The sequence below is a fragment of the Lissotriton helveticus genome, chromosome 7 (assembly GCF_964261635.1).
Source record: "Lissotriton helveticus chromosome 7, aLisHel1.1, whole genome shotgun sequence".
Taxonomy (NCBI): domain Eukaryota; kingdom Metazoa; phylum Chordata; class Amphibia; order Caudata; family Salamandridae; genus Lissotriton; species Lissotriton helveticus.
The window spans coordinates 1861807851-1861828676 of NC_136068.1; the positions used below are offsets into that span (position 1 = coordinate 1861807851).

A 20826-nucleotide genomic window follows, 5' to 3' on the forward strand; every position below is an offset into this window, starting at 1 on the left:
AGCAACTTGTCCAACTATCGCCCCATTTCGTTGCTCCCCTGGCTGAGTAAACTGCTGGAGAGGCACGCCAACAATATCTTAACAGACTATTTGGAGTCCAACTGTCTGTTGCGTGCCTCCCAGACAGGTTTTCGCCCTCAACATGGCACAGAAACCGCTATGTTAGCGGTTACAGAGGAAGCAAGAACGACTTTGGATCGGGGAGGAAAGGTGGCCATTATCCTGTTAGACCTTAGCGCCGCGTTCGACACGGTGAACCATGCCACGCTATTACACCGACTGGCGGGCATGGGCGTGTCGGGCGCGGCTCTAGACTGGCTTACCTCCTTTCTGAGTGAGCGCTTTTTCCAGGTCTTCGAGGGTGAGATAGTCTCTCCCAAACACCCTCTCAGGTGTGGGGTCCCTCAGGGCTCCTCCCTGAGCCCGACCCTCTTTAACGCCTACATGGAACCTCTGGACAGGATAGTCCATCCCTTTGGTGTGCGTATAGTCACCTACGCGGATGACACGCAGCTTGTGGTCTCGTTAGACCACGCAGATGGATCATCCGACACCTTAGGCCCCTGTCTAGAGGCTGTTGCCAGATGGATGCAAGCCTCCTGTTTGAAGCTTAACGGGGAGAAGACAGACATCATTCTACTCGGAAATCCCTCCCCGTCTGCTCTTGCACCCGTCTGGCCACCATGTCTTGGCGCTCCTCCTGCCCCCAAGTCCCAGATAAAGAGCCTCGGGATCTGGCTTGACACCGCCCTTGATTTCTCGGTCCAGGCTACTAAGACTGCCGCCACTTGCTTTGGACTAATGAGGATGCTCCGGCGGGTGCTCCCTTTGCTCCCTTTCCAGGCGAGGAGGACCATGGTCCAGGCCCTGATTCTCTCTCGCCTGGATTATGGGAATGCTCTCTACCTAGGAGCACCGGCTTCGGTACTGCAGAGGCTTCAGGTCACACAAAACAGTGCGGCCCGCCTACTGTTCAATCTCTCCCGTCGGCAGTCGGCGAGGAAGGCTCTGAAAGACCTCCACTGGCTCCCAATGGCTGCCAGAGTGCAGTTTAAAGCTTTGTGCATTATGCACAAATCCTTTCACCGTGTAGGCCCAGCGATTCTGCACCCTTTGGTCACGCCTTATGTCCCAGCACGCCCCCTTCGGTCTGGTACCTTGCAGCTGGCCACCTCCTCTAAAATTAACAAAGCCCGTTGGGGTGGCCGCTCTTTTTCCCATTCGGCGACCAGACTTTGGAATGCCCTCCCCTTTGCCATCCGAGGAAATAGCAACCTCCTCTCATTCAGAAAGGCCTTGAAAACGCATTTGTTTGCTAAATCCTGCTGATCTGCCCCGAGCCTGCGCTAAACCATTTTATCTTCAAGCGCTGCGAGGCCCTAGGGCAGTTATGCGCTATACAAATGCAATTTTTCATTTCATTTCATTTCATTTCATGATAAATAATAGCTACAGTTGTAAAAGTTCTTCCTGAAATTGATAACTGAGAAGCCACAACATTTTTAATAGAAGTTGTCAATTTACTTCCATCAGGTCTACATTGTTGGAACATTAAAATGACATACTGACCATAATTTTGTAAAACTAATGTAGACAGCATTGCAGACTTACATTGAGTACACACCATATTGTGATCAGCTGCTTTAACTAGATTATTAAAAGACACTGATTTGCAGTCTGGTAAAGTCAAATATATAAATCTTTCAGTGTCTATTCTAGTACTACTTGATAAACTACAATTGTCACAGTCATGCTGCCATTGATAAGAAAGACTAAAAATGTTTTTTATATCTACTCCTTCATCTTCCAATACATCAAACATATACATTAAAAATTCCTGACAATCCTGCTGAATATTCTGTGAAAATTGATTTTGACCAGAACATATGTCTAGAAGATTTCGAATTTCTGAAACACTTTCTATTTTTGCTCTATCACTGCTACATTTCTGAAACACAGAATTCAATAAACAGCAGAATGTTTCATCCCGATTTTCAACAATCTGTTCTTGTAAATTTTGAAGAAAAAAAACAACATTAAGCACTACATTAGCATAGCAGTTGACACCAGAACTGTTTTCAAACTGAAATCCAACAACATCTTCAACAGAATCCTTTTTCTTTCTGCTTACAATTACAGTTTCATCTACTTTTTGTCTTTTTGCTAGTACCTCACTGCAATTATTCTCACTTCTTCTTTTTCGGCCTACCACACGTTTTTCAAACAGAGGATATTGAGGCAAATGTGGAGCATATTCTTTTCTTAACCTATTGTATTCTTTAACACAATCTAGATCTGCACAAATCTTTGTCTCATCACACTCAACCAAGTACAATCCTGGTAAAGTTCTGACTCGTGATAATGCCACATATGCCATACCTTCTTTAAACACAGAAGTTCCAATGTTCACCAGAGCACTATCTACACTTAAACCTTGAGATTTATGAATTGTCACCGCATATGCCAGACAAATAGGGAACTGTTTTCGGTGAACATATAAGTCTTTCACAAGCAAAAATCTAGCAGAACAACGACTGATTTTTTGTACTTCCTCAATGCTATCAAATTTAATTTTTAGAAATTCAATTCCATCTCTATTTCTGTAATTCACCAAATCAACAACATTACCCATTGCTCCATTTACCAGACCTCTTTCAACATGTAAATTCCTTCTCAAAATGATACGACAATTTAAACACACATTCAGAGTCTTTTCAAAACCAGCAGTTTTAGATATACTCTTCTCTAATGAATCCAATTTTGATTTCACATTTTCAGACAAAATAATTGTTGCTCCCATATGCTCTATTTTATCTACAGCTTCCAGTTTCACAATCTCTTAATTTTCTAACTTTAACATTTTTTTGTGGAACATGGAACATTATTTCACAGTTGGCATCAAACATATCCCAGATTTGTTGTCAGTAATTTTCTTAAAAATATCCTCTGGAAGAATGTTTTCATCTGGATACAAGTTTGAAATTAATCGTGCATGTAAAGCTTCCTTCCCGTGCTCACTTAGTTTTCCGATTCTTACATCTTGTAGAATATTTTTAGAATCTTCATCCTTTGCCTGTCTCATATTTTGAAGCAGTTCTGCATATTTGAAGTTTAACCATATATTAACGTTTCCAATGCTTCCTAGGCACTTCCCGGTATCTTCATGCGTGAGCATTTTAAACACAGGTTGTCCTTTCACTGGAGTCAACTGCAGTAGATCTCCAAAAACAATAATGTGTTTTCCTCCAAATAAGACATCATAGACTGTTCTAAGAATTTCTTGTATTCTCAAATGCACAAAAGCAAGCATTAGATTTGAGACCATGCTTACTTCATCAATGATAAGAAGTTTCATTTTCTTCAGCACGCATCTCCAGATAACTTGTGGTATTGCAATTTATTATCATGCTCAACTGGTAGCATTAGTAAACGATGTAATGTAATCCCTTTAATGTTATGTGCTGCCAGACCAGTTGGAGCGGTTACAATACAAGACAGCGGTGATTCAGTCCTTTTCTGCAAATTAGTTGTAATTGCTTTAATCAGAAAACTTTTTCCAGTTCCTGCTTCTCCACTCACGTACAGTCGGACAGGCTTAAATGATGTACATGAGCACTCTTTTTTCTCATGACTGAATCCATGTTCAATCTGTTCTGTGACTTCGTCATATATCTGTTTCTGATCAATGTTTAGTTGTTTCACCAAATCTTCTAAGTTGATTACATCCTCTTCAGCTTGTTCCATAGCTCTTTCCACCTCATCCATGGCAGTGGCAGCCTCATTTTGAATAATTGGTCCTCCTAGTGGATCCTGACTCAATGAAGTAGAACTCTGACTGCCTTGAGAACTGTCTCTAGCAATCTCTGCAGCAATTGTGGCTTCTTGCTCTATTTCTTCGTACAACATTTGCAGATAATTTGGAAAAACAGGACATTCTATGGTATCCTTGGTTGCATTAAAAGAATCTTCGTAACAGTGAAAATATCCAAGTAGTTCCTCTTCTGTACGCCATGGTTTAAAGAGTTGCAAAAGAGCCAAATAGTAAAATTCCCTTTTGTCTGGATTTTCGCAACTCAATTTTCGATGATTAATCAAATGACCTTTTCTCTGTTTCACTAGATATCCTTCACATCCAATGACAGCATATATTTCATTATTGATATCTTCTCTGATGTTTCTCTTATAAATATAGCTTTGCAGAACTTCATAGAGATAAGCGTTCTCAAGGTGAGGACTTCTATTTGGATAGTATGTATCCAACATGTTTGCCTTCAAAATATCTGTACTTTCTAGTTCTTTCTCCGCCAAATACTCTATTTCTAGTACAGATTTTAAAACTCGATTTCGCGTTGCAGCAAGACCTAGACTCACCCAAATGATGGTTCTAGATTTGGCATATAGACTTGCTGATGACAATGGATCAGAACATTCATATGCTCCAATTTCTCGATGTGACAACATCTTTAGACTGTAACTGCATAATTTCTTGCTTAGACTCTTTTCATGTGAAATGTCCTCCTGCATTTCCTTCAGTTCTGTCTTTTCTTTTTTTGTGATGTAAGATGTCACATATCGAGCCACAGCAATAGAGTTGTCGGCAACAAAGTGAATATCCATGTTAGCATTCCACATGGACAAAATCACTGGGTTCTAGTCGTTGATGTACTTGGATTCTTCGTTTCTTTTTAAATTGTATGTATTTTTGGGTGATTTCCTCGTCACAGTATGTCGTAGAGAAGACATCAAATTTTTTACTCTTCCTTTAGAAATCACTGGTTGTGGAAAGCCGAAACGACATTTTGTGTAGAACTTTTTCTTGTTTTTGAATTTTCTACGACAATACTTCCCACAACGATGGGATTGAAAGCGTAAAACTTGTTGCCTTAAACTGTTTTCCTCTGTAGTTTTCGGAACAGCACACGTTGAATACTCTTCAATGAAACTCATCACTGTTTCATCCGAATCTGTTCCAAATTTGGGTGCATCTTTAATCCACAACAACATATGTGAGTGAGGAGCACCTCTCGCTTGATACTCCTTTCTCCAAAAGAAATCCAAAACCTCTCCAAGGGGAGGATTTTTTTTGTTGGTAATAAAAGACATCATAGCTTCAAATCTATGATTAAAATATCTGCATACATTCACTGGATCCAAAGAACACAGTTCTCCAGGTGTTTTGAAATCTATATTTTGTATATTTGCATTTGCCTCGCGTATACATTGAAGTAAGTCGTCCCATGCATACTCGGCACAGCTAAGAGTGAGGAACCATGTAGGAGTTCCTAAGTTTCTTAGCATACATTTCAATTCCCCATGACGACGGTACCAATACTCGTTTGTACCACGCTGACATGCCATGAGATTGATTAGATGAGATTCCAAAATATTATCTTGCAGATTGACTTTCTCCATAAAGTCCCTCGCCGAAATATTTTGCAGATGTGCTCCACTTTTCAGTATATGATTTACTGCATAAGAAAGCCCAGACAAGTCACTTTCATACAGTAGATGAAACAAATATGGAATGCAATGACGAAACCTCGGATCTTCAGCATATATTCTTAAAGTCCAGTATTCATATGCAGGAATTTGAAGTGGTCGATCGTCATATCGTCCACCTCGACCTGTTGGAAATAGCTGTGGAAAAGAACGAGCTTCCAAACTTTCTTTCCATACACTAATGGGACTTCCTTTTGCTGCTTTCATTTGAAACAATTCAATTGCATTCCCCATTACTTCTTTGAAATGCAAAGGATGAACAGTATAATGTTCATATATTTCTTCACTTCTAGACACATCAACTTTTTCAATTTGGCCGGCTGAACAATCACTGTCTTCTTCTGCAGCTATTTCCTCTGCTCCAACACATACATGTTTGTAGTACTCATTGTTTTTGACTAAATACAACGTTGCCTTTTTGACTTTCCTAACATCCACTAAATCTTGCCAGATTTTCTTACTCTTTGTCGGAACCCCATTAACTAGAATAACTAAAGGTTCCTCTTCTACTTTTTCTATACCAATTGTATCAATATTTTTCTTGAAATCTAGAGGCAAATAAACAACTCTTCCCTTTAATCCTCTCCGCAAATCTGAAAGAGGCAATTTCCCTATCTTAGGCTCCATGCGAACAATAGCCTGAAAAGGATGGACACATTGAATCAAAATAGATTCATATGTATTTAAATCCATCAATTCAGCAGGAATGTCTACCAATGCAAGATTATTATGAACAGCTCTAGCAGGCATTCTGTTTTCATTTAATTTATTATAACAATATTTACAAATACGCTGATCAGAACTCAAATCAAAAGAATCCTCCACCAACAAATAAGTTGCAAAATTCTTCCATTCACTATTATTTTCCATTTCACTTTTTGCATATAAATCAACTAACCTAGTCTGAATCTTATAATGAGTCCGTCGACAACACACACAAGTAAAATTAGGCCTTTCACTTGATTTAACCTTAAACCTAGTAATTTCCTGGTCAAACTTTTCTGTACTTGAAATCTGTACATTGTCTTCCACATTACCTTCTATTACTGTGTCAATTTCTACACTGTCCTCTTTTTCACCAAAATAACAAAACTCAATGTCTTCACAAATCTTCTTCACATCTAATTCAGTTCCTTGCAAAAGAGCACTGTTCAACTGTTTAAGCTTAAGTGCTGGACTTTTTGCATAATACAACCTTCTCACTAATTTCCTCATTTTGTTATGATGCACTGCTAACATCCTAAAATGAAGAAAAAGACTCTGACATACTTTTCTTAAAAGACAAGCCAGTGAATGGCCTTCCAAACCTGTGTTTTCTCTCACTCTGCAAGGATCTAAGTCTTGCAACATCTTCATTTTTTGTTTTAGACTTTTCTTACTATATGTACGTAAGAAATTACGAAGCAAATCGATTGATTCCTGTCGCACACTACAAATACTACTACACTTCCAAGTGTACACTGGACCCTTAGTACGTCTCCCTAAAACTTCATCAGTTAACACCTCTTCTGCATCTCTAGACACAAGTTTCTTTTTTTCAATCAGACAACCATCTTTCACCTCATATGCTCGACCACTGGTGTCAACTGCATGCACCAAATCATTCTCCTGAAAGTAACTCTCCTCATTAAAAAATGGCTCAAAACTTGAACTATGCATCCATTCTCCAGAAGAAACTTTACAAAAATTAGTCCGATTAATTACTCTTTTGCATCTACTCTTTGATTTGAAAACATCAATTGTCTTGTTAAGTGTCCTAATTCTATTGATTACTAAAATAAATAATTTTTTCTTAACTTCAAAAGCCTGATCAACAATTTTCTCTACATTTTTCTTTTTCTTGTAAAAAGCAGCTCTCTGTTTACCTTTCTTAATGTTTTTTATCAGATTTAAAACTACCCTATTGCGAAACATTCGTTTACGAATGTCCCTAAATTGGTTTTGCCTTCTATTCCTATACATAATATTCTCTCCTGCTGCAGTATTAACATTTTTGTGGGGCCTCTCCTTCCTCTTCAAATTTGCTCTCTCCTTCTGTTTATTTACATTCTCATCAACATTTTTTTTTGATCTACATATGTTCCGAAAAAAAGACTTAGTTGTCTTACCAGGAGCTTTTTTCCTGTCTTTTGAAGTATTTGTTGTAGAGGAGTGCTTTAATTCCGTTGCTGTTTTTAATTTTTTCCGCTTCACATCTTTTCTTCTCCTTTGCCTTGACGGCATATTTCCTTACTATGCAAATCTTGATTTCAATCTGTGATAAAGAAAAAAGATAACACATTTTAGACCACTATTACCAAAGAACAAAGCAATGACAATAAGCAAACGATATAAACACTACTTTACAACATATCTAAGTTTATATCACAACAACTATGTAACGAGGATTAAAACATAGAAAAAGAGCTAGAGGAACTAACACAAAAAGACAGAGAGAGTCAGACAAAGAAACAGATAGAGGAAGTAAAACATAGAGAAGGAGTAAGACAGAAAGAGTGTATAATATGTTGTAAGACAGAAAAAGGATGTAATAAGGAGAGGGAGTCAGTCAAAGAAATGGACATAGGGAATAAGTTAGAAAAAGGATATAACAGGGTGTAAGACAGAGAGAGGGTGTAAGAGGATGTAAGACAGAGAGACGGTGTTAGAAGGGGACAGGATGTAAAAGAGAGTAAAACACAGAGAGGCTGTAAAAGGTAGAGAGAGAGACTAAGTTTGAGAGAGGGTGTAAGAGGAACTAAATCAGAGACAGGATGTAACAAGGAGTAATAAGAGAAAAGGAATACATCAGAGACAGGGTGTAAGAGAAAGTAAGTTAAAGAGAAAGTGTAAGAGAGTGTAACACAGAGTCAGGATGTAAAAAGGAATGAGTCAGAGAGAGGATGTTAGAAGGGGACTGATGGAAAAATAGAGTAAGTCAGGAAGAGAATATAACAGAGACTTATACATTTTTCATAATAATTGGTAAAGAAACCTTGGTGCATAAAGGAATTGTATTTTATAAATGAGCGAGGTTTCAGTACGGTAATGAAAAGCTTATACATGTGACCTTTTCTCTGTTTTTCAAATGTTATTCTACAAAAAGATTGTGAGGCCTAAGCAGGAGTGCAGATGAGATGAAGCCTGTCCAGGGGAGCACAAAAGGTGAGGCTTGTGTCCAAGAGTGCAGTGGACAGGACTTCATAAAGCCTATCCCCCACTGCACTCTTAGACACAACCCTCACCTCCTTTGCACCCCTGGACAGACCTCTCTTGCACTACACTCTTCAACACAGGCATCACCTCCTCTGCCCCCCTAGACAATCCTCACCTCATCTGAAACCCTGAATACACCTCAACTCATCTGCAACATTAGACAGGCCTCAGTTCATATACACTCTTGGACACGCCTCATCTCATCTGTACCCTGTTACCATCAATTATACGCAATGTATTGAGGTCTGTCCAAGGGGCACAGATTAGATAATGCTTCTCTAAGGGTCAGAGGAGGTAAGTCCTCTCCATCGCACTCATGGACACAGGCCTCAACTCCTTTGCACCCCTGGACATACCTCACCTCATCTGCACAATCCACTTCCTAATTTGAGGAAACACAGGTGACATCATTGTGAAAGGTTCAAATATATTTATGTAATCATGCACACACTATTTATTCCTTCTCAAAAATATAAAAGCCATTGATTTGCCCCAAAATCGTTTTTTTAATAACATTGTAGAAACAGAGCGCAGGTCCTATGTACAACCATTCAACTTCACTATTGAAACCTCACTATTTCACTAAATAAAAATCCTCTATCTTGCAAATGTAGATACCAAGCATTATTAAAAAGCATGACACAAACCAACAGCAAACAAGCTCAAAGCCTCATTTATGAGGCCCTGCGTCAGTTTTGCGCTGCTGATGCGTCACTTTTTGTGACGCATCGGCGGCATAAAACATGTGCCTTATTGCGCCATATTTAAAAAGTGACGCATCTAGGTAGATGCGTCACTTTTTAAACCCCTACGCCACATTATACCTGCGTCAGGTATAATGTATACAGAAGGGGCGTTCCCCCGCTAAAAAAGCCTCGTAATAGTGACGCAGTGAAATCTATGAGATTTCACTGCGTCACTTTTAGGACGCTGTTACGTCAAAATCTTGCGCCTGCCTCACAGCAGGCGTAAGACTGACACAAGCCCTTTCACATGGGGCTTTCCTCATGTGAGAGGACGCATTGCTGGAGTTGCATCACTTTTGTGACACACTCCAGCAATGCGTCACATTTGCGCTTACAGATATGTCAGAAATATTGACTTATCTGTAAGTCCTTGCGACATGATGCGTCATACATTAAATATAACGCATCATTGGTGTCGCAAGGAGTGCGAAGTGAAAAGTGACGCATCGCTGTTTTCATAAATAAGGCCCTCAGTGTGCTTCCTAATCTGAGGTAACACAGGTGACATGATTGTGAAAGGTTCAAATATTTTTATATAATCATGCACACACTATTTATTCCTTCTCAAAAATATAAAAGCCATTGATTTGCCCCAAAATCGTTTTTTAAATAACATTTTAGAAACAGAGCGCAGGTCCTATGTACAAGCATTCAATTTCACTACTAAAACCTCACTATTTTACAAAATACAAATCCTCTATCTTGCAAATATTCCTACCAAGCATTACCCAAAAAATGACCCAAACCAACAGCAAAGAAGCTCAGTCTGCTTCCTAATCTGAGGTAACACAGGTGACATGATTGTGAAAGGTTCAAACATTTTTATGTAATCATGCACACACTATTTATTCCTTCTCAAAAATGTAAAAGCCATTCATTTGCCCCAAAATCGTTTTTTCAATAACATTTTAGAAACCGAGCGCAGGTGCTATCTACAAGCATTCAATTTCACTACTGAAACTCATTAATTTGACCTAAAATAGTTTTTTTAATAACATTTTAGAAACAGAGCGCAGGTCCTATGTACAAGCATTTAATTTTACTACTGAAACCCTTGATTTGCCCTAAAATCGTTTTTTAATTAACATTTTAGGAACAGGGCACAGGTCCTATGTACAAGCATTCAATTTGACTACTGAAACCCATTGATTTGCCCTAAAATCGTTTTTTAAATAACATTTTAGAAACAGAGCGCAGGTCCTATCTACAAGCATTCAATTTCACTACTAAAACCTCACTATTTCACAAAATACAAATCCTCTATCTTGCAAATATTGAAACCATGCATTTTCAAAAAGCATCACACAAACCAACAGCAAAGAAGCTCAATGTGCTTCTTAATCTGAACTCTCTATTTATATTGAATGAATCATAACTCACCTTTACAAATGCTTTGGGAGATTGAGAACAGTGTCAGATACACACACCAATATTTCTTTAGCAGAGCAAAAGGTATGTTCTACAGGCACTGCAACCATTAATGGCACAGAAAACCTCTAATTCTACACACATATCCCTTTTTGTTAACCAATTAAAACTCTTCTCTCTCTATTTTCAAACCAACAACCTTCCCCCCCTCAGCCCTTTCTACCTGTTACCATATCAACTCCCTCCTCACTAAGCTCTCAGGGTTAAAAGTTTATTCTACAATGTTGCAAATGAACTCAGCAAGGATGTTTGACCTCTCAATACACCAGCTTATGAGGTGCAATGTTTCTTTAAATGACTTTTTCTTAACCATTCAAATGACTTCTTTCACAGAACAGAACCATGCACCCTAACTTTCAGTTTTCAACTTTCTGAATCCACCAATCATTGCTTGTGATTCAAGAGCACTGAAACTCCACAGTTTTTTTGTTGCAAACTCCTACTGTTCCAACTGCCATTTTATTCCTACACTTCATCTGACTGCACCAGAACCTCCTCTCACCATGTATTCTGTCTGGATTATTGGACATAGCTACATCCACTGGGCTCAAAGGTATGCAGCTCTCAGAAATTTTCACAACCTTGATTTACCAAATGTGCACATCAAATGGATTGGCCAAAGAGGATTGAGATGTCATCAATTGATACCATTGGTGAAAACCTTTCACCATCTGCCACACCCTGACCTTATAATTTTGCACTGTGGTGGAAATGACCTAGGCACTTTGACTGGGGTAGGTTTGGAAATGGTTTAAAGGACACCTTTGGGCAATTGATGACACTTTTCCCACAAACTGCCTTGGTATATTCCAATATATGCCAAAGACAGAAATGGAAGTGGTCCAACCAATTTTGTCCACAATTTGAGAAAGTACGGAAACATGTGAATAAATCTGTTTCTACTTACATGAGAGACTATGGAATGGGTTCAATATACAACAATAACTTGCGTTACAACATGCAAGATATCTACAGAGGAGATAGTGTGCACTTCTCAGATGAGGGGAATAGAATATTCCTCTTGAATTTAAGACTGTGCATTGGTACCTACTTGTAGGTACCTAAATCAGCCACACAACCCAAAAGCTCTTTTCAGGGCTACCCTACCTTTGATCACTCCAAATGATTATCTTTTTCTAACTTTTTGACTATTTTTCACCAAAGTACGCTCCCTGGTACGCTCCCCGGTACGTGTACCGGTCGCTCCCCTGCGAAAATATATATATATATATTTTTTGGTCTATATGGGCCTCCTAAGACCCCCTCAGAAAACCTAGGGGGTCAGGAGTGTCTACCGTACCCCCTTTTACCCATTCCCAACGTTGTTTGTACTCCATCTTGTGTCTTAATTCTTCCGAAACACAAGATAGAGGACTCCCGTTGCGCTTACCGGTTCGCGTACCGGGGCGCTCACCGGTAAGCGCTCCCCAAAAAATTTAAAAGTTAATTAACATAAAAACCTCTGTAGAGATGTTCACCAAATATAGAATAGGCCATACTACATACCAGTGCCTACCATTTTCCCAAATTTGAAGGAATTCCATTGAGCCATTTGAGCTGTAGCCCTGTCTAAATATCCTGAGTTAAATTACATGACAAAAACACATCTGAAGTGTTAGAATTTACAACCAATTAAAATGTTACTTTCATTTTCTACTATTATTTCCTGACATTTGATTGGTTATGTACATGAATATAAATGAAAAAAGAGGGAAACACAGCCATTTTGACTACAACTACCTGAGGTACATCTTGAAAGGATTTTCACATTTTTTCTTCTTCACCTCTCTCAAAAGTAAGTTGTTAATTTGTAAGGAGCACTTTAAGTTAATTAGTAAAAACGTTTTCTGATAGTTATTTACTGCCCCTCTGTCATAGTTATAGCTTGAGATACGCTTCTCTATTATATTTATGGATTAAGTTAGGCTTCTCTGGTATAATTATGAATTTACTTAGGCTTCATCACATGCATTTTTTTATATTTATACTTCCTGCCTGATACCATACACTGCCCAAAGATAACTTCACTGTTAAAAACACAGAAGTACCTGTCTGAACTTAAACCTAACAGTGCCCTATCTCTACTGATATATTTATTTTTTATGCAATTTACAGCACGAAAATGGAAGGAGAACAAAAGAAATTTAATATTTCATTCGAAATTGATCTGAAGAACAACCCAGAGGAAGAGATTGATGATTTAGACTTTTTGGATCAGTCTCTGGACGAAGAGTTAGTTAATTGTGTGGAAGAAATGGAATCATGGAATCCAAATGAGGACATTCCTGATGATATAATGTTGGAAGTTCTTTTAAATTTTTAAAAATCACAGCAATAAATTTTTATTTAATAATTAAAAATTGTTCGAGACATTATTCTTTTTTATATGTAATTCATGAAATAGTACCAAAATGAATATAATATAAAGTGAGACTTATAGTATACTGTGCAGCTTTTTTATGTTACATAGTAATTTTGCTCATAGTTACTTCCTTTCTCCCACTATATTATCTCCAATGTGTATTTGACATCTCTTTTTCATCTCCTGTCTCCATGTTGTTTCTGCTTTCCTGACAGACTATAGTATAGATTCCATACACCACAATAACTTCTGTAACAACATGCAAATTATCTACAGAGGAGATATTCTACATTGAATTTAAAACTCTGCATTGGTACCTACATGCTGGTACTTATATCACACACACAACACAACAACTCTATGCAGAGCTACCCTACCTCTAAGCACTTTAAATTATTATTTTACTGTTTCACTGGGTTTTCCCCTTGGTACGCTCCCCGGTAAGCTCCCCGGTGCGCGTACCGGGCGCTCCCCCCGCGAAAATCGAAAAAAAAAAAAAAAAAATGTTGTCCCGCTGGACCCTTTTATGGCCCCCACATCAAACCTAGGGGGTCAGGGGGAGTCTACTCTGCCCCCTTATGGGCATTTCCCCCTTTGTTTTTGCCACCTCTTGTGTCTCGATCCTACCGAGACACAAGATGGCGGCCGCTCCGGACTGTTTGGAATGTTTACAGACACCCGAGAGCCAATCAGCTTTCCGCGCGCGAACTCGCGTAGCGCGCTGGTACGCGCCCCGGTGCGCGCCCCGGTGCGCGCCCCGGTGCGCGTACCGGGGCGCGCTTATAGATATATATATATATTTTTTAACCTAAATTACTCAAAATCCACTGGAGCGCATATCTTGAGACATAGCAAAGGCACATCGGGCTACCAGTCCCTACAATTTTGCCAAGTTTGGGGGAAATCCATTCAGCTATTCAGGCTAAAAGTGAGTCCAACCGCCCTATGGAAATTAACATGTTGAAAACACGTTTTGGGACCCCCCTTTTATCTCGGCCCCCGCTTAACGAATCCCCCCAAACTTTCAGGGAAGGAGCGGAGCAGGCCATCTTCTTTGAGAAATTCGCGAAGATTCGTCCACCGGCGCCAAAGTTATTCCCAATAGAATGTTGCGGATTTCCTTTGGAAAGTAGATCCTAACTATAACTACCTACTGGCGACCGCCAATAGGTAATATATATATATATATATATATATATATATATATATATATATATATATATATATATATCCAAAACAGTTGCCTGTGTACAGAGAGCCCACGAACAGGTAAGTTCAATTTGCCACATTTATTCATGAAGGGAACAGCGAAGACCAGCCACCATGTCTCACATCATTATTCCAGTCCAGCCGACGCGTTTCGTGTTCACTACACTTCTTCAAAGGCCAAGGAGCAGCAGAGAGAGCAGAACGGCAATTTTCATGATGGCACCGTTGTATTTCATACTCAGCCCCAAAGGGGGCGTGGCCGCGACTGCGGCCCAATAGTCATTGTAGTGCCAACAATCTTTCTGCAGTGAGCAGCCACGCTTATTCACTCCAGAATGCTTACATTGTCCCCAAGTGGGTGGTGGGACATAGCTTGAGTCCCCGCTGTGCAATATCATCCTTCAAAAATCGGCATTCTGTTCCATAAACGGTGGCGTCGGTTGGCGTCATCGCATGGGTGTATCAACAACACCGGGGCTTACTCCACGGCTCAGGCCAGCCGCAAAACATTCAAAAGAGTTGCCTGTGTACAGAGAGCCCACAAACAGGTAAGTTCAATTTGCCACATTTATTCATGAAGGGAACAGCGAAGACCAGCCACCATGTCTCACATCATTATTCCAGTCCAGCCGACGCGTTTCGTGTTCACTACACTTCTTCAAAGGCCAAGGAACAGCAGAGAGAGCAGCGCGGCAATTTTCATGATGGCACTGTTGTATTTCATACTCCGCCCCAAAGGGGGCGTGGCCGCGACTGCGGCCCGATGGTCGTTGTAGTGCCAACAATCTTTCTGCAGTGAGCAGCCACGCTTATTCACTCCAGTATGCTTACATTGTCCCCAAGTGGGTGGTGGGACATAGCTTGAGTCCCCGCTGCGCAATATCATCCTTCAAAAATCGGCATTCTGTTCCATAAACGGTGGCGTCGGTTGGCGTCATTGCATGGGTGTATCAACAACACCGGGGCTTACTCCACGGCTCAGGCCAGCCGCAAAACATCCAAAAGAGTTGCCTGTGTACAGAGAGCCCACGAACAGGTAAGTTCAATTTGCCACATTTATTCATGAAGGGAACAGCGAAGACCAGCCACCATGTCTCACATCATTATTCCAGTCCAGCCGACGCGTTTCGTGTTCACTACACTTCTTCAAAGGCCAAGGAACAGCAGAGAGAGCAGCGCGGCAATTTTCATGATGGCACCGTTGTATTTCATACTCCGCCCCAAAGGGGGCGTGGCAGCGACTGCGGCCCGATGGCCGTTGTAGTGCCAACAATCTTTCTACAGTGAGCAGCCACGCTTATTCACTCCAGTATGCTTACATTGTCCCCAAGGGGGTGGTGGGACATAGCTTGAGTCCCCGCTGTGCAATATCATCCTTCAAAAATCGGCATTCTGTTCCATAAACGGTGGCGTCGGTTGGCGTCATCGCATGGGTGTATCAACAACACCGGGGCTTACTCCACGGCTCAGGCCAGCCGCAAAACATCCAAAAGAGTTGCTTGTGTACAGAGAGCCCACGAACAGGTAAGTTCAATTTGCCACATTTATTCATGAAGGGAACAGCGAAGACCAGCCACCATGTCTCACATCATTATTCCAGTCCAGCCGACGCGTTTCGCGTTCACTACGCTTCTTCAAAGGCCAAGGAACAGCAGAGAGAGCAGCGCGGCAATTTCATGATGGCACAGCGCACCACAGCTGCCCGCAAATGAGCCATTTAGGATGACTAGTGCCAACGAAAAGGGTTCAGCAGGTGACACCGAAGACTGGCTTCGGGATGGTGTCCTAGCAGCCTTTCAAAGGAGGTGATGCAATGGAGTCAGCAGTGAAAAAGGAAAAATAAAAAGAACTTTAACGTTATTTAAAATACCTTAAGGAATTGTGCAACATGAAACTACAAGTCCCAGCTAACCCTCGAACTGAAAACCCGACTGCCATCTACATCTCAGGTCCTACAAGACACTTCGTCTTTAAAGGAAGTGATTCCAAATTGCAGCATTGGAGGTAACGGATTTAATTAACACCGGACCTGCGAGCAGGAATGACATATCGACCCACTGAGGCAGCCCATGAACAACGAAGAGCGGAACTTTTTATAAACTCGAAAGGTTTGTGGAACCCTGCTGCACGCAATAAATCAGGCTTAATCCTTTGAGAAAAGTCAATGCTGACTGAAACGCGTCAGGAATGCCTAATAAGAACAATTAAATAAACACAAATTTCCTCACTGCTGAGGTAGCGGCTCGTTTCCCTTTTTTGTGAAGAAGGGTTTGTTTTTCATAAATATGGCGTGGTTCAGCCATGAGGATCGCACCACCAGCACAGCTGCCCGCAAATGAACCATTTAGGATGACTCGTGCCAACGAAAAGGGTTCAGCAGGTACACCGAAGACTGGCTTCGGGATGGTGTCCTAACAGCCTTTCAAAGGAGGTGATGCAATGGAGTCAGCAGTGAAAAAGGAAAAATAAAAAGAACTTTCACGTTATTTAAAATACCTTAAGGAATTGTGCAACATGAAACTACAAGTCCCAGCTAACCCTCGAACTGAAAACCCGACTGCCATCTACATCTTAGGTCCTACAAGACACTTCGTCTTTAAAGGAAGTGATTCCAAATTGCAGCATTGGAGGTAACGGATTTAATTAACACCGGACCTGCGAGCAGAGATGACATATCGACCCACTGAGGCAGCCCATGAACAACGAAGGGCGGAACTTTTTATAAACTCGAAAGGTTTGTGGAACTCTGCTGCACGCAATAAATCAGGCTTAATCCTTTGAGAAAAGTCAATGCTGACTGAAACGCGTCAGGAATGCCTAATAAGAACAATTAAATAAACACAAATTTCCTCACTGCTGAGGTAGCGGCTCGTTTCCCTTTTTTGTGAAGAAGGGTTTGTTTTTCATATATATATACATACATATATATATATATATATATATATGTATATATATATATATATATATATATATGTGCGCTCGCGTGTAAAGACACAGCCACACTCGCGGGGAGAAACTTGAACTCGCCTTTCTTGCCACAGCGTGCTTGAATAGCTGAGGAGCTCAAGAGAAAGTGATTCAATCCCATTTCGCCGTGGAATTCCTGACGCGTTTCGAAGGCTCCCGCCTTCTCTTCAGAGGATTTGGTGAACTGATGATGGGAATGCAGGTACCAGCCCTGATAATGATCATGGCACACCCCTGATGGGCAGTCCAAATGTCCCAGTGCCTGATGGGACTGGTAGTCCTGTTTAGTCTTGGCGCCCCATGTGTGGATCAAGGCGGACGAGTGGTCTCCCCTCGCCAACCAGACGACCTCACGGTAGCGGAGTAGCAGACGGATATATGCCCGTCAAACTAGCAAGCTGGATTCCAAAGAAATCCTGAGCCGCTGAATCCCAGGCGGCAAAAGCAGAAAAAATACAGGATGCTCAATAACAGGCCATCAAACACTGTAAAGTGCAAGCAGTCATAATACTTTATTCAATGCAATTACGGGCAGCTGCCCTCCATGACGCGTTTCGCTGATCACATGACGCGCCACCGTAGGTTGTGCCTTATATGAGCAATAAAAGCCTATCAGCTTATAAAATAGGCTGAAAGGTTAAGTTTTTTTAAAAGTACAAATAATATGTGAGACAATCATATGCAGAGAACTCAGTAATAACGGCAATGACCCACAAAACAATAAACATGGTGTTGTGCAACCCAAACATTTGAAATAGTACATTTTTAAGGATGTTACATCTATCATATTCAAAAGAAGAAGTTACGTACATACACAAAAGGCATTATCCTTAATGAAAAACACTGCTCCCTTAGACTTGCATAAAGAGCATAGAGATTGACCCCGCCTATGACAAACCTCAAACATCTACCGCAAAACCAGAGCGCCTATAACAGGCACATCAGAAGCTCCAAATCTTCTAATTTTCATCAACATCTTGATATGGCCACTAACCGACCCAAAAGGCTGTAGTAAATTGTTAAAAATCAAACTAATGGGAAACAGGATTCTCCCACCTCAGACATTAAACTCTACCAAATTGTGAAGTATTCTCCTTCTTTTTCGAGAAAAGAAAATGTATTGACATTGATCTCTGGAATGCTACAAATCTCTTCAGATCAAAAACCCAAAAACATTGCACCTCCATATCACAGGCAGAATATCCTGGTAGTCATCCCTCCAAACCTAAAATCAATGCCTGTTGGTCCATCTTTCAGACATTCAATGAAACTATGATATTAAAGCGGCTAACTTACATAAAATACTCAAACAACTTCAAAGACCCTCTTCCCTCCAAATTACTCATTGTGACAGTACACAGCTAGCTGCGTTCATAGACCAGAATCATCAATGCCTCTCTTACACAAGACTCCTTTCCTGACTGCCTAAAAAGTGGCCAAGTCACCCCTATCTTAAAAAAAGTCTGACTCAGACCTTTCTGATCCCAACAACTAATGTCCTATTTCCAGCATTCCAACTTTCACCAAGCTCCTGAAAAAAAGTGCTTATCAGCAACTCGGCAATTACATTGCTCAATACCAGGTACTCGACCTTTGCCAACCTGGCTTCAGACCGGGTCACAGTACTGAAACTGCCATGGTAAACATTGTCGATGTGTCCTTATGCTTACTCAATCAAAACAAGTCCTGCTTACTAATCCTATTTGACCTATCAGCGGCATTTGACACTTTCAAACATGAGATTCTTATTAACCATTTACAACATAGGATGGATCTTGCTGGTACTGTCTTAAAATGGTTCTCCTCATTCATACAAACAGATCTCAAAGAGTCTTGATCAATCATTCCCTAACCAACCAGACACTAGTCACGATCAGCGTTACCCAAGTCTCTATGCTGTCCCCCACCCTGTTCAACCTGTTCATGGAACTCCTGACCAAAATCCTCAAACTCTCTAATATCTACTACCCCATGTATGCTGATAATGAGCAACTTAACATGAAAAAACCTCATGTGAAGACATCAGCATCCTTAATAACACCTTGACTAAATCTCAATACTGGCTTACTCTCAACGACGTAAAAATTAACAACCTCAAAACCAAATTCTTATCAATCTCTCCACCGAACTCCACCTTTAACATCAAGTACTGGCTCCCACTCCTTACAGCCTTGAATTGTACCCCTCATACTGTTGAATCAGCAAATCCCTACGAATAATTTCTAGACATCAATCTTTACATGCAGAGCCACATCAGCGCCTCCATTAGAGGGGCTATTCACCAACTTCACGCATTAGGGAAACTTAAACCCTACATGCCCACTCAAAATAGCAGTTCAAGCTCTTGTGATCTCCAAACTTGCCTATGGAAATGCTACCCTCCTGGGCCTTCCAAAAATAAAACTTGCACCTCTGAGGGATACCCTAAATGTGGCTGCTCGGCTCATCACAACACTAAAAAAAGTGTTCACATTACCACTGTCATTCATTCAACTGAACTTGCTACCTTATGAGACTAGGGGGCACATGCATCAACCTATTTAGGAAGTGCAAACGGTGCGAATCGGTAAATTCGGCCGTTTGCACTTCCTAAATACGTTTTTGGGATGCATCAAACTCATTTTCAATATTCGTATTTTTTTGCATTTCTTAAAAATGCAAATGCATTGAAGGAATCGCATTTGTGCGATTCCTTAAATGCAATGCATCAATTTAAAAAAAAAATGCGAATTTTGAAATTGGAAGTGCAAATTACCACGAGGTTGACCCTCGTCGTAATTTGCGAAAATGTGTCAAAAAGCAAAAAAATTCATTTTTTAAACTGTCATGTTACAGACACACATGTCCTTAGGACATGTGTGTGTGAAACATGCACTTTGAAATGCATTTCAGGGGTGCAGGGGGGGGGGTCCTCTGGACCCCCCCCTGCACCCTTGGAATGCATCAACAAATTGCGAATTTGTAAATGCCTTCCCATTGACTCCTATGGGCCTTTTGGCCCATAGGAATCAATGGGAATTGCGAAAATGCACTTAAGAATTCGGTATTTATTTGGGATTCGGTAAAAATTGCGATTTTTACCGAATCACAAATAAATACAGAAAAAAATGATGCATAGCATTTTGCAATTCTTAATTTGCAATTCGGTATTTTTCGCAAATTAAGAAGTGCAAAATGTCTCAATGATGCATGTGCCCCTAAGATTCTTAAAAGAATTGCCAGCATGAAGCATATAGCTATCAACCAAAATACTCCTTGCTACCTGACCCAGAAACTGGTCCTATCTGGTGGGATTAGATCCTCTTGTAACACAAGCTCCCTACTGCTGAAACCGTAAAAATTCAACAAAAAGAAAACCTACCACCGTACCTCATCTGGATCAGCCCCTAAAATCTGATACTCTCTTCCCGCAAACATCAG

At 40.6% G+C, this 20826-nt stretch overlaps 1 protein-coding gene across 1 annotated transcript in view; it reads left to right on the forward strand.

Annotated features, from left to right (window-relative positions):
* LOC144769777 (putative DBH-like monooxygenase protein 2) overlaps positions 1 to 20826 on the forward strand; it is a 364487-nt gene that overhangs the window by 25197 nt on the left and 318464 nt on the right. The gene's annotated exons all lie outside the window — the stretch shown is intronic.